This window comes from Callithrix jacchus, chromosome 7 (genome assembly GCF_049354715.1).
Source record: "Callithrix jacchus isolate 240 chromosome 7, calJac240_pri, whole genome shotgun sequence".
Taxonomy (NCBI): domain Eukaryota; kingdom Metazoa; phylum Chordata; class Mammalia; order Primates; family Cebidae; genus Callithrix; species Callithrix jacchus.
This window is the reverse complement of record NC_133508.1, coordinates 7,019,711-7,033,666: the sequence shown is the minus strand read 5'-3', so window position 1 is coordinate 7,033,666 and position 13,956 is coordinate 7,019,711. Positions and strand designations below refer to the sequence as shown.

The window sequence follows — 13,956 nt, the reverse complement described above, 5'->3', positions numbered from 1 at the left end:
TTGTGATTTGTTTTAAAGTAAATAGAATATGCAAGCCTCGGGGGAACTGACTCACTGGGTCGATCCACACGTAGCATGAGAAAAAGGCTCAGAAAATGTTAACCAATATTATTACAAGGCAGAAACGGGTGAAGGTAGACTAAAGATCCCACAGGATTGTGGCTTCTCGATTTTTAAGAAACCCAGAAGAGTAGCAAAATATGATAAACATAAATAATAGTAGAGTAGGCTTCATCAGAAATGAAGAACAAAATTCTGTGATGAGGGACACCATCTAAAGAATCTAGCTGTGATTTTCTTGACTTGACCTAATGAGGATTGCTGGGGACCATCCTGGGGACTTTCTATCACATCATGTTAACAAATGATCAGTTTGCTTTCGTCCTTTTTCTCTCTCTCCCTCTTTTTTTTTCTTTTTGAGATGGAGTCTGCTCTGTTGCCCCGGCTGGAATGCAGTAGTGCAATCTTGGCTCACTGCAACCTCCGCCTCCTGGGTTCAAGTGATTCTCCTGCCTCAGTCTTCTGAGCAGCTGGGACTACAGGTGCACACCACCATGCCCAGCTAATTTATTTTTTGTATTTTTAGTAGAGATAGGGTTTCACTGTGTTAGCCAGGGTGGTCTCGATCTCCCGACCCTGTGATCCATCTGCCTCGGCCTCCCAAAGTGCTGAGATTACAGGTGTGAGCCACCACGCCTGGCCAATTTGCTTTCTTATCACTCTCTTTCAGTGGCTGGGTCCTAAGACTTGTTGTACAATGACCTGTGAATTCCATCTTCTTAAATACTTCCATGTTTCCCACCATGGGCTGTTGCATAAATTCCAAAGTTCTGTTTATGACCCGGCACCTGCCTGTCTCTCTGACTTCATCTCAAAGGATCGAAATTCTCCGAGCAGAGTGGACCCACCTGAATTTCCTGAAAAGTGCCAACACTGATCACACTTCCCTGGAATGCCCTTCTTCACCTTATAACACTTGTGGAAACCTCCTTATCCTTTAAGGATCAATTCAAAAATCAGCCCCACGTGAACAGAATCTGTCTCTTTCGATTGTCAGCTTCTTGAGGGAGTAAGTGTATGTTTTGCTTTGAGTCCCAGGTAGGTGTCTAGCACAATGCCTGTTGTATTTCTAGATGCACTGTGTGTACCCTCATGTCTCATAGCAGATAAATGGATCAACAATGTGGTGTGTCTATAGAACAGAATATTATTCAGCTTAAAAAGGAAGTTCTGACATAGGCTACAACATGGCTGCACCTTGAAGACTTGACACTGAGTGACATAGGCCAGCCACAAAAAGACACATACTATATGATTCCACTTTATGAGGTACCTGTAGCAGTCAGAAAGTAGAATGGTGGTTACCAGGGCTGGAGAACGGGGGGATGGGGAGTCATCCTTTATGGCTGTAGAGTACCAGACTAGGACGATGAATAGAGTTATGCAGATGGGTTGTGGTGATGGTTGCACAACTGTGAGAATGTACTTCATGCCACTGAAGTGTATACTTAGAAATGATGGGCTGGGCGTGGTGGCTCACGCCTGTAATCCCAGCACTTTGGGAGGCTGCGATAGGTGAATCACCTGAGGTCAGGAGTTTGAGAGCAGCCTGGCCAACATGGGGAAACCTCATCTCTACTGAAAATACAAAAATTAGCTGGTTGTGGTGGTGCACGCCTGTAATCCCAGCTACTTGGGAGGCTGAAGCAGGAGAATTGCTCGAACCGAGGAGGCATAGGTTGCAGTGAGCTGAATTCATGCCATTGCACTCCAGCCTGGGTGACAAGTGTGAAACTCCATCTCCAAAAAAAGAAAAACTGGTTAAGATGGGAAATCTTATGCATATTTATGTCGAAAGGTCAACCTCTACCTTTGTTAAACCTTTCCTGATGACTGCTACCTTCCCTGGTAAGGTGTCTTCTGCGGCCTCTTCCCAATGGGGGGCTTGTCTGTGGAACAGAAGTTCTCACACCCCTCACTTGTGATGGACGACTTGTCTTTTTCTTTTTTTTCTGTAGACTGTGAGCTTCTTGAGGGAGTACCTGTATGTCAGTGGACAGACCCAAAGGTGCGGGGTGGTGCCACACCATTCACGAGAACTTTCACCCTCATAATCCAGTCACCTCCCACCAGGCTCCACTTCCAACTCCGGAGATTACAATTTGGCGTGAGACTTGTTGGGGACACAGAGCCAACCCGTATCCTTAGGACACACAACATGGCATCTTCGCATGGGAACTGGCTGCATTTGGGCAACATTCTGTAAGGAGTGCTACTTCACCCGCCCTGTCCCTTGCACTCCCGACTCCATCTTGCCATAGGTACCTAACCTTAACACCGAAAGGAGCCTCCTACCTGGAACTGCATAAAGGAAGCAAAAAAACAGAACGTGCCTACCCCATGACATGAATTACAGGCACACAACAAATAACCAAACTAAATGACACTCTGTCAGGGCTCTTCCGGCTGGAATCACAAGAAAAAGCCATCAATTCGCTTAAGTCAAAAGGAATTTATTGGTGTTGATAACTGGACAGTTCCAGAAGCAGTCTCGGCATGAAGCAAGGCTGGATTCCAGACTTAAATCACCCTCTGGTTCTTGCAGAGATTGGCATCAACCACTCTGGGTTACTTGGTCCTTGCCTTTAGCCAAGGGAGAGCGAAAGCTTCCTGAGTAGCTCTGGCTGGTCCGGCTCAGACCTTGCCTTTCTTTCTATGAGCCAGTCGCTGGAACCAAGGGCACAGTGCACCCTGACTGGACAGTCTGCATCTGATAGAGACAAAACAAGGCCACCGAGGGAAGAGGCAGCTCCAGACTGGGGAAGATTGTGGGGAGTGGGGGAAGATGTCTACAATGCTGTATGTATAAACACACCCACAAAGATCTTACTAGCAGGAACATTGTCTTTTTACTTATTTATTTTGAGACGAAGCTTTTGCTCTTGTTGCCCAAGCTGGAGTGCAATGGCACAATCTCAGCTCACCGCAACCTCTGGGCTCAAGTGAGTCTCCTGCCTCAGCCTCCTGAGTAGCTGGGATTACAGGCATGTGCCACCAGGCCTGGCTAATATATATATATTTTTTTCGTATTTTTAGTAGGGATGGGGTTTCTCAGGTGTCAGGATGGTCCCGAACCCCTGACCTCAGGTGATCCAGCCACCTCGGCCTCCCAAAGTGTTGGCATTACAGGCGTGAGCCACCACGCCCGGCCAGCACTAACACTGTCTTAATTTCTCCATTAGAAACCAGAAAAAGCTTTAACGAAGAGCAACGGAGAGAATGGCCTGTGATTGAACTGTGAGTCTGTTTCTCCCAGCAGGCTGCCCCTCTGCAGGCATCTCCCTCCCACCTGACCCGTGGTCTGTGCTAGTGCAAGGTAAAACGGTCACTTCCTTGTCGTGGATGCCGATATCTGATCCCAGCCAGTCTCTCTGCTACCTGTCATTCGGTCTTTTGAAGTACAGCATTAACTTTCGCTGTGATTTCACTGCAAAAACAACTTGGCAATGGAATGACATTCATATCCTCTCTTTCCCCAGATCTTCGTGTGAGCTCGTCTCTCTTTCAATTATCTCTCCTCCAATGTTGCTTCCTTGGCTGAAGGAAAAATGAGCCCTCATCCCACACCCTGCAGCCTCGCCGTAGTTGCTTTGCAGCGGAGCCTGGCTGCAGATGAACTGTTCATGTTCTGGGTCTCCTTCCAGAACATACCTCAAGACAAAGGATTGCAGATGGGCATCGTATTTTCCATCTAGGCGCATGCTCAAGGGAACTGAGGTTAGTCGAGCTAACATTTTCTTCCCCTATAAACTAGTGCTCCCTAAGGAGTAATTTTTTTAGAATACTGATTTCCATGATCAAAATATGCTTGGGAAATGCGTTATGGCATATATGCTTCATGAGGACCCGTTATCTTTTCACGGTGATATTTCTAGAATATAAAGGTTTATCGTAGTACACGGTAGGTGCTCTCTAAATGTTTGTTGAATGAATAAATCTAGGCAACTTAATCTTCGCTTCTTTTTTTCTTTTTGAGACAGAGTCTTGCTCTGTTGCCCAGGCTGGAGTGCAGTGGCACAATCCTGGCTCACTGCAAACTCTGCTTCTCCTGAGTAGCTGGGATTATAGACGCGTGTCACCACACCTGGCTAATTTTTTTTTTTTATGTTTAGTAGAGACGGGGTTTCACCATGTTGGCTAGGCTGGTCTCGAACTCCTGACCTCAAGTGATCAGGCCACCTGAGCCTCCCAGAGTGCTGGGATTACAGGCATGAGCCACCACACCTGGCCCCTCCACTTTGTAAAATGTGAAGTGTTGAGATATCAATGAAGAGACTTACTTAACTCAGTTTTCACTCCGCAGTTTTCATGGGATATACTTAGGCGGCTTTCTGGGAGATTATCGTCATGAGACTTACTTTTATCATTTAAAAGGTTACAGAGGAGGAGGAGGTGATTGCAGTAGCACGGTATTGATAGAGGGTTTTTCTGGGCAGAGCACAGCATCCTGTTTTAAAGATATTAAAGGCCGGGCGCGGTAGCTTACACCTATAATCCCAGCACTTTGGGAGGCTGAGGCGGGTTGATCACAAGGTCAAGAGATCAAGACCATCCTGATCAACAAGGTGAAACCCCGTCTCTACTAAAAATACAAAAAATTAGCTGGGCATGGTGGTGCGTGCCTGTAGTCCCAGCTACTCGGGAGGCTGAGGCAGGAGAATGGCTTGAACCCAGAAGGCAGAGGTTGCGATGAGCCGAGATTGTGCCATTGCACTCCAGCCTAGGTAACAACAGCGAAACTCTGTCTAAAAAAAAAAAAAAAAAAAAAAAAGATATTAGAAAGCATAGCATGGTGTAGGGAGGGGCGCTGGGGAATTCTTCCTGGTCAGCAAATAGCTCTTACAAAACAACAATTTGATGAGCTCAGTGCGAATGAAGCAGAAACATATGGATTCAATTTCCCTTGGAACACACATGGCTTTAACTATTAAACACCACTGCGATTAGCAGGGAAAAGAATACACAATGGAGATTTGATGGAGGCCATTGGAAAACATGTCTGAGGTCTTTCCTGAGCCCGGCATGGGGTCCTTCCCACAGGACACGTGGTGTTCTGGCTGCAGGACACGCAACGTCCTTTTCCAAATGCATCTGTTGGGAGCGTTAGTATTAACTTTCACAGCAGCTCTGTGGAGGAGAAATGGCTTTTATGTTAAGGAAAATGAGTGGAGGAGAATTACATTTTGGGAGGGGTTATGGTTTCTGCCTTTGTTACACTGATAAAATGCATAGACACACACATACACACACACACGTGAGTGTCTGTGTATGTTACGGTAATTCTCTTCAAGAAACTCAAATCCCTCCAAAGACATTATCTCATTTGTTTTTATTATGTGTGCCCAAGAGATATATGTGATTATTTCGGCTCCACATTTAGAGAAGGAACTCAAAGAACAGAGAGGTTAAGGAGGTGACCCCAGTCACACAGCTGGCCTGTGGGCTAGCCAAGCAAAGCCAACACCTCCGATCTGCAGACAGCCAGTTCCCACCTCCTCATCTGCCCTGGCTCTAGATTAATAAAGCCATGAACAGCATTACTGTATATTAACTTGAAATTGGGTTTCCTAAGGGGAATTCTGGTTTTTCCAATGATACTGTAGCATTCAGCAACTGGTGAGGAAGATGCAATTAATTCTTTCCTCGTGAGTATCATCATTATATAAATGATCTCAGCAGCCTCCAGGGCCAGATACAAGACACTGAATTATACATCACAGAGCTGTTCCTTCCACCAAACAGCTCAGGGCCAAAAGGAAAACCCAAAAGGCCATGTGATCACGGGTCACCATCCTTACTTAATGGGCACAACAGTTTTCTATTCAGCTCAAATATGGGGGGAAACCTTGCCCCCCTTCCACTTCATTTTAAAAGACAGTAAATGTGTGTGTGTGTGTTTTTTTTAGATCAAGAGGGAGTAGCCTATGTGATCTAATATTTTGGATCTTTCTGTATCTAATTTATCTATCTCAAATATCTTTGGCCCACAAAATGGTCCCTAGGGTTTATTTAGTATAATAATATTTTAAAGGTGGAGAAAGGTTTGCAGGTGATTCACACCAATAGTTCTCAGTCTGGCCGAGCATTAACCTCTGGTGGCATGGCAGGAGCAGGTGGTGGAGATTAACGAAATCTCACACCAAGAGGAGCTGCCCTGCCTGCCCTGACTTGGAGCTCAGGCCCCTGGCACCTGCTGGCAATCCAAGGGGCTGCTATCTGGTACACCCCACTGACCCCACCCCAATCCTGCTACCTAGAGATGAAGCAGTCTTGTCAAATACACAGGCCATTGCCTCTTATGTTCCCTGGATCTGTTCATTCCAGAAATACTGTACTCATATGGACACCTGTCTTAAAATTTTACCTGGGGCAAGGGATGGTTGCTCATGCCTGTAATCCCAGCACTTTGGGAGGCTGAGGTGGATCGCTTGAGCCCAGGAGTTGCAGATCAGCCTGGGCAACGTAGGGAGACCCCATTTCTACAAGAAATTTTAAAAAAGCCAGACATGGGGGTGCATGCCTATGGTCCCAGCTACTTAGAAGGCTGAGGCAGGAGGATTACTTGAGCTCAGGAGATGGAGGCTGCAGTGAGCCATGATGACATCACTGCATCCCAGCCTGGGCAACAGAGCAAGATTCTGTCTCTAAAAACTACACACACACACACACACACACACACACACACATCCCTTTGTTTTTGTTTTAATCAGGTACCATAAGATGTGCACAGGCACAGAAATGATTGTTAAGACGGGAAGCATTTAAACTCCCACACAACTCCTGGAAACAGGGGCAGGGCACACAGTCCCATGTGGGGAAGCAGCAGGGCTGGCCAGGAACCAGGGGCAAGGAGGGAAGAAAGGGGCAAAAGCCTTTCCTGGATATTACAGAAGGCAAGGTGAGGGAGCGGAGCAGAGCTGGGGTTGGGTGGTTCAAGTCATTTCTGCAGGCTCGAGGGTACTGGGGTGTCCCCTCTTGTCAGATGCCTGGCCCTGGGGTGACTGAGGGCAGGAGAATAGTATCCCAGACCGCAGGAGCCAGATAAAAGGAGGAGGAGCCAGATAAAAGGAGGAGGAGCCAGATAAAAGGAGGCGGGTGCCGCATGGACAGGATGGTTGGTTTGCAGGTCATGAGTGCACTCATCTGCAAGCCTTTCTATCTCTATTAAATTAGCTAACCTCAGGGGGCCATTCCTTCCCAGGTTCACAAGGCCCAGAGATGTGAAAGTCGCATAAAATACAAACTTGATACATAACACGATTAGTATAGTACCTCATTAACCATCAGAGTGCTAAATGAGGATCACAGAAATAAAATCATAATCAAAGCTTTTCACTGCATGTTTTCAGTTTATACATGGTTTCCAGATATCATTTCTCTTTTAATCTTCCTAGAAAATCTGTTACCTGCATAATAATTATCATCATCCCTGGATGTGGAAACCAAGGCTGAAAGGGGGAAGAGGACGTGGTTTCCTGATAGCAGAGCTCGGGTGGAAACCAGATTTTTCCACTCCAGATCCTGCTTTCTGCTTATGCCGATTCCAATGAATGTGAGCCTTGGGTGCTGCCTCTGACACCTGCTGTGCAGCCAGAAGCAGTGTGCAGGATGCAGGCGGTTTGCCTCCCACACCGTGACAGGTAATGCCGGCCTAAGCTATCATCCACTAAAAGAATAGGGCTATGGCCGGGCACGGTGGCTCACACCTGTAATGTCAGCACTTTGGGAGGCTGAAGTGGGCAGATCATGAGGTCAAGAGCACGAAACCATCCTGGCCAACATAGTGAAACCCTCTCTCAACTAAAATATAAAAAAAGTAGCTGGGTGTGGTGGTGCGCATCTGTAGTCCCAGCAACTCGGGAAGCTGATGCAAGACAATTATTTGAACTTGGGAGGTGGAGGTTGCAGTGAGCCGAGATCATGCCACTGTACTCCAGCCCAGTGCCTGGCGACAGAGCAAGACTCTGCCTAAAAAAAAAAAAAAAAAAAAATAGGGCTGTGAGCCCTCTGCTTTTCAGAGCAGGAGGGCAACATTCCCGCAGTGTTATGGGTTGGGTGTGTGAGTTTTTTCTTGAAGAACACAATTAGAAAGGGGGTCTACGTGTCACATATAAAATACCAATAGGCCAGCCACAGAGAATGCTGCAGGGTTTGACAGACAAGACAGGGTGTCTACCAGCAAACGGACACCATGCCACATCATCCTTAATGAAATACGTGCACTTCAGTGAGATGAAAATTCATCTGTAGCTCTACCTGCCTCCTCACGGTCCTTCTCCAGCTATAAGGACATCAGATAAACCATTTAGACAGAGGGCCCTTTAACCAGCTTCTCAGCGGCAGTGAATCAAGTCAGAAAGGTAATTCAGCCCTCACTCCCAAGATACAAGGAAAGGCAAGAAAAACTGTTCCTTTAGATTCTGTTCTCTCTATGGAACCATTTGTCGATTTCCTCCAAGAGTCACAATCAATCCCATCAGGAGTGCTTGCCAAAAGGAACGCTCTGTGGAAACTCAAGCTGGGGCTTGTGTCTGCCTCTGGACATCTTCCCTCATCTTTCTTTTTAAGGGTGGCAGGACGGGACCGTGGTAACATGGAAGGTGTGACCTACGACAGGCCCCCAAGCTCCTGGGGTCCCTGAGTGCCCGGTCGTAGGTTTCTGAGTACTCGTTCTCATGTACTGCTTGCCCGTCAGTGGATGCCACTTAAATAACTGCTTTACCAGAACTGGCTTGTGTAGGACTCATCCGAAGTCCTTACCAACAGAAGGAATAAGGAATTCACATGGAAAGTTGGCCTCACCCTGCTCTTCTCTCATCAGTGAAGTCACCTGAAACATGCAGATTACCAAGGCCTCCAGAGGCACCAGACTCAGTGGTTTGGCTTGTCCGTGCTCTTCAGTCCACACAGGTGGCAGGAGGAACTTAGATGTGGACGAGGCGCTTAGAGAGCAGCGACTCAAATATTTTTATTTGATTGCTTGAAAAAAATGAGGCTTTGAACGCCTGTAATCCCAGCACTTTGGGAGGCCGAGGTGGGTGGATCACGAGGTCAAGAGATCGAGACCATCCTGGTCAGCATGGTGAAACCCCATCTCTACTAAAAATACAAAAAATTAGCTGGGCATGGTGGCGCGAGCCTGTAATCCCAGCTACTCTGGAGGCTGAGGCAGGAGAATTGCTTGAACCCAGGAGGCGGAGGTTGTGGTGAGCCGAGATCACACCATTGCACTCCGGCCTGGGTAACAAGAGCAAAACTCTGTCTCAATTAAAAAAAAAAAATGAGGCTTTGAGAGGTGAAGTATTAACCTCTTGCCCAACGTCATACTACTGGGGAGAAAAATCAATTCATCTAAAGCTCTGTCCAAAAGAATACTCATGTTCTCTTAGTCCCTCACTGGTTTGAGCATGTGTCTTTTACCACATGTAGATTTTTAGACATTCTGTGCTTTGTAGGGTTTACTCATTTTAATCCAAAAAAAATTCCTTTCATGTTGTGCAGCTAATCACCGAAATGCTAGGCAACCTGAACGTTTTATTACAAACCAGTATTCCCTGCAGAAAAGTCTTATTTTGATTAATCTTTAGCACTTACAGCTCCTTTCTGCCAATCAAACTTTCCATCACGCACAAGCTGCTGCTGCGGAGGCCAGGTTTACATGTTGAGCCAGCCCAGAAGAACTTTAGGAAGGAGAGGCAGGACTTTTCCTGTTTCTTTTGATAAGGGAGACAGTATGTTTTAAAGACACCTTTGTGGAATCCTTCTTCCCTTAGGGTAGATTGAAAGACTCTTGCTTTAAAATAGCCACCAGTGCAGTAAATAAAGATGCTGAATTCTCTTCCTCATGAATATATTGCTGATTAAAAAAACAAGATGTTCACCAACCCAACCCGGATAGGTCGGTAAAGCTTGAAAGAATTTACTGAATTGGCTGGGCATGGTGGCTCAATCCTGTAATCTCAGCACTTTGGGAGGCTGAGGTGAGGGGATCCCTTGAGGTCACGAGTTCCAGACTACTCTGACCAACATGGTGAAACTCCGTCTCTACTAAAAATACAAAAATTACCCAGGCATGGTGGTGCGTGCTTGTAATCCCAGCTACTCAGGAGGTTGAGGCAGGAGAATCGCTTGAACCCACGAGGCAGAGGTTGGCGTGAGCTGAGATTGCACCACTGCACTCCAGCCGATGCCATCTCAAAAAAAAAAAAAAAAAAAAAAAAGAATTTGCTGACTAGCAGATGTTCCCCACATCACGTTTTTCAATGCCTGGCCATCCACACTACCCCTGGGCCCACAGCAGTTGCAGATGGTATCTTTTTCTGGAACCATCCTTATTTTTTATTCTGTCTATCCACACTGCTTTCTCCTCCCCCAGCACACACACCACATAACAGATGTGGCTCGTTACAAGGCAGAGAGCAGTTGTGCCCTCTTCACGTGTGAGCCAGAAAGAGCAACCATGACTTCCTGGACCATTCCCTTTCAGCCTGCTTGTAACAAAGTTGTTCCTACCTCTCATGGAGCGGAATTGGAAGGTTGTGTACAGCACTGTCTGGAAATGCTGCTCATAAGTCATGGTCCAGTGGAGACAATCTATGTTGGATTTTTCTAGAATTACCATAGCTAAGCATGGAAGAAAAACATGAACGTGGGCCAGGCGCAGTGGCTCACGCCTATAATCCCAGAATTTTGGGAGGCTGAGGCAGGTGGATCACGAGGTCAGGAGTTGGAGACCAGCCTGGTCAATATGGTGAAACCCCACCTCTACTAGAAATACAAAAAATTAGCCGGGCATGGTGGCGGGCACCTGTAATCCCAGCTACTCAGGAGGCTGAGGCAGGAGAATCACTGGGGCCTGGGAGGCAGAGACTGCAGTGAGCCGAGATCACACCACTACACTGCAGCCTGGGCAACAGAGAGAGACTCTGTCTCAAAAAGATAAATAAATAAAATAAATGAATAAAACATGAACACTGAGTTGCCTTTATTCTTTCATCTGCACACTCCTGCTACCTGCTGGCCACCATCCCACCACTGGGCCCTCACAGAAACCTCATCTCCCTCCTCTTGTTCATAAATATTGGGAAATGGAATGGTCCCTGGATGGGCAAAAAAGCTTAGAAGTCAAGAGATAAAACATTCTCCTCCTGCTTCTAGGAACTATAGGAAAACTCTTGATGCTCACTTGCCTCCAAATTCTCTCTGTTGGAAGAATCCATATCCCAGCAGCCTTGTGGAAGCCTGAAGCCAATTGTCTGTGTGGAGTCAGGGTGAAGGGCTGAAGAAGGCCTTTCCCTGGCTGCAGGGCCATTACCAAGCAATTGAACACACATTTCCTATTTGTGGAGACATTTTGAGATATGCCATTGCATTTCACATCACGTTTACAAACCACAATATTTATCCATTCGCCTCTGTCGGCGTGTAGCAAAGTAACAGTTAACATTAATTTCATACTGAAATTTCAGAAGCCTTTTGAGCTTGCTATTAAACGTTTAAAAGCAACTCCTCTTTTTTAGGTAAAGCCTTTCATTTGAAGTGTCTGCCATTACATTATTGGACCCAGATTTCACTGCTATCAGAGATCTTTAATTTGGTTACATTTCTAAACTGTACATATTATTGTTTTATGTCTTATAATAAAATTATTATAAGACATAAATTATTAGGTACCAGATTATTATTTGGCACATAACATGTACCAAAATATAACTTCATGTAAAGCCATTTGCAGTTTTTGCAAACCTTGGAAGAATTACAAGAAAACTGTTGCAGTGCAGTACTTCACATCTAGGATAGGAGTTCCCACCAGTCTTGAGGTTCTTCTTCTAATATTGGAATGAGTCCGTGCACAGTCGCCTCCCAAATAGGCTCCTCTAACTTTCTCAGCCCTTTTCCTGCTCTTGAAATTAGCAGTTGTTTGACTGTCCAATAGTAAAAATGCATATTGATACTGAAGCTGGTTTGTGAATATCCTGTTCTCTTTTCTTCTAAAATTACAGGTTGCAATGTTAGACTTTGTCCCTTCTCTCTTTTTTTTCTTATTTCTTCATTCAACAATCACTAAGCAGCTTCTTTGTGTGAAACACCCGTCTTGGCTCCAGGGATGCTGCACCGAACCATCTAGATCTCAGTTGTGAATTGCTCTTAGGAACATTGTGCTTTGAGAATGAATTCATTCCATTACTCGCAGAGTTCATCCCCACATGCCTCATTACGGCAGAGCTTAATTATCATTAATGTAATATTGCTTTGTATACTTATTCATTACACACACAATTAGTAATGTTATCTTTCTTAGACAAAATACTTTAACAAGCCCAATTACTAAGCTGTCGAAAGGACACGTATAAATGTTTGTAAATAAATAGGGGTTGGGAAGATACAAGATGATTGTGACAAATGTCTATCCCTGAAACATGATAATCATTGAAAAGCATTACATTTGTTTTGAGGAAACTGTAGTTTCTTTGAAGAGGAAAAATGAGTAGCAGCTGGAATAAGAGGTATGCATAGCATGAGAACAGTACCTGACTCCACAGCAAGTCAGTTTTGCTTCTTGCGATTTGCTGCTCCACTGTGACTATAGTTTGCTGACCAGCTGCGCCTGCGCCTTGTTATGATTTGTTCTGACAGCCAATCATTGTTCTCTTCCTTTGACAGGGTCGGTTCCTCTTCCTCACCACGCATCTCAGTTTTATCTACTTACCTGTTTGAGTTTGCGCTACTATTTTCTTAGCATTTCTCTTACCATTTCTGAGATCTTACATCGGCTGTTTTGCACGTGTCTTAAATGTGGTTAGGTAAATAAATGCACAGAGACCTGTCAGTTTCTGACCACCAGCTAGGCACCTGTTCGTGTCGGCAATTGTCACCTTTTTTTTTTTTTGTACTGTACTGCTTTTTTTTTTTTTGAGACAGGATCTCACTTTATTGTTGGAATTCGGTGGTGTGGTCATGGCTCACTGCAGCCTTGACCTCCTGGGCCTAAGCTGTCCTCCTGCCTCAGCCTTCTGAGTAGCTGGGACTACAGGTGGCTGCCTGCCACACCTTGGCTAAATTTTGGGGTTTTATTGTAGAGGCAAGATCTCATTATGTTTCCCAGGCTGGTCTCAGACTCCTGAGCTCAAGTGATCCTCCTGCTTGGGCCTTCCCAAGTGCTGGGATTACAGGAATGAGCCACCACACCCAGCCCATTGTCATTTTCATATACTCACCAATGCTGGCTCTCATTGGTCATATGAAATTATGTAACCACATAAAAACAATGCCTAGTGCAGTCCAAGGGAAGCAGATGCTACTGTTTTACAGAAAGGGATATTAGTAAACCCATTATGTCCAAGGAAGTGATGTGTGCAGTATTAGTTGGATGTGTGTTTTCTGTTACTGGTACCATTTCTGGATTTGATGCATATATTAGTTATGCAAAATACAAACTTTACTCCACATACAAAGGAAAGAAGAGAAGACAGTATGGTGAGGTAGAAAAGAATGAGCTTTAAAAACAGATGGGTGTGGATTTACATCTCTGCTTTACTTCTTCCTACTATAAGCTTCATTTTTTTTACCTGTAAAATGAGGATAATGAAACAAAGGTCATAGAATACAACATACTAGTTTCTCACTTTTTTCTTCCTTTGAACCAAAAAAGAAACCACATATGTTCAAAACATGTACCACTCAACACTCGAAGATGGAAATAGCTTAAAGTACCAAACTTGAGATTGAGGTATTGGGGGATGGAGATTATTAAATTTCCTTGTTCAGATGAAACATAATTAACATAATCAGTTTGGAACTTTTTTCATGCCTAATTCACTTTCTAGTCCTAAAATAATGTTGTGCAAATTATTGGCACGTTGTTTCATTTTCATGCTTAATTAAAAAAAAAAAAAC

At 45.1% G+C, this 13,956-nt stretch overlaps 1 long non-coding RNA gene across 1 annotated transcript in view; it reads left to right on the top strand.

The window, feature by feature from the left end:
• LOC128932530 (uncharacterized) overlaps positions 1–3,777 on the top strand; it is a 60,804-nt gene extending 57,027 nt beyond the window's left edge. The window contains exon 3 of the long non-coding RNA XR_008482434.2: positions 3,540–3,777. This is a non-coding gene — a long non-coding RNA (uncharacterized LOC128932530). The remainder of the gene's footprint in view (positions 1–3,539) is intronic.
• The last annotated feature ends 10,179 nt before the right edge of the window (positions 3,778–13,956 follow it).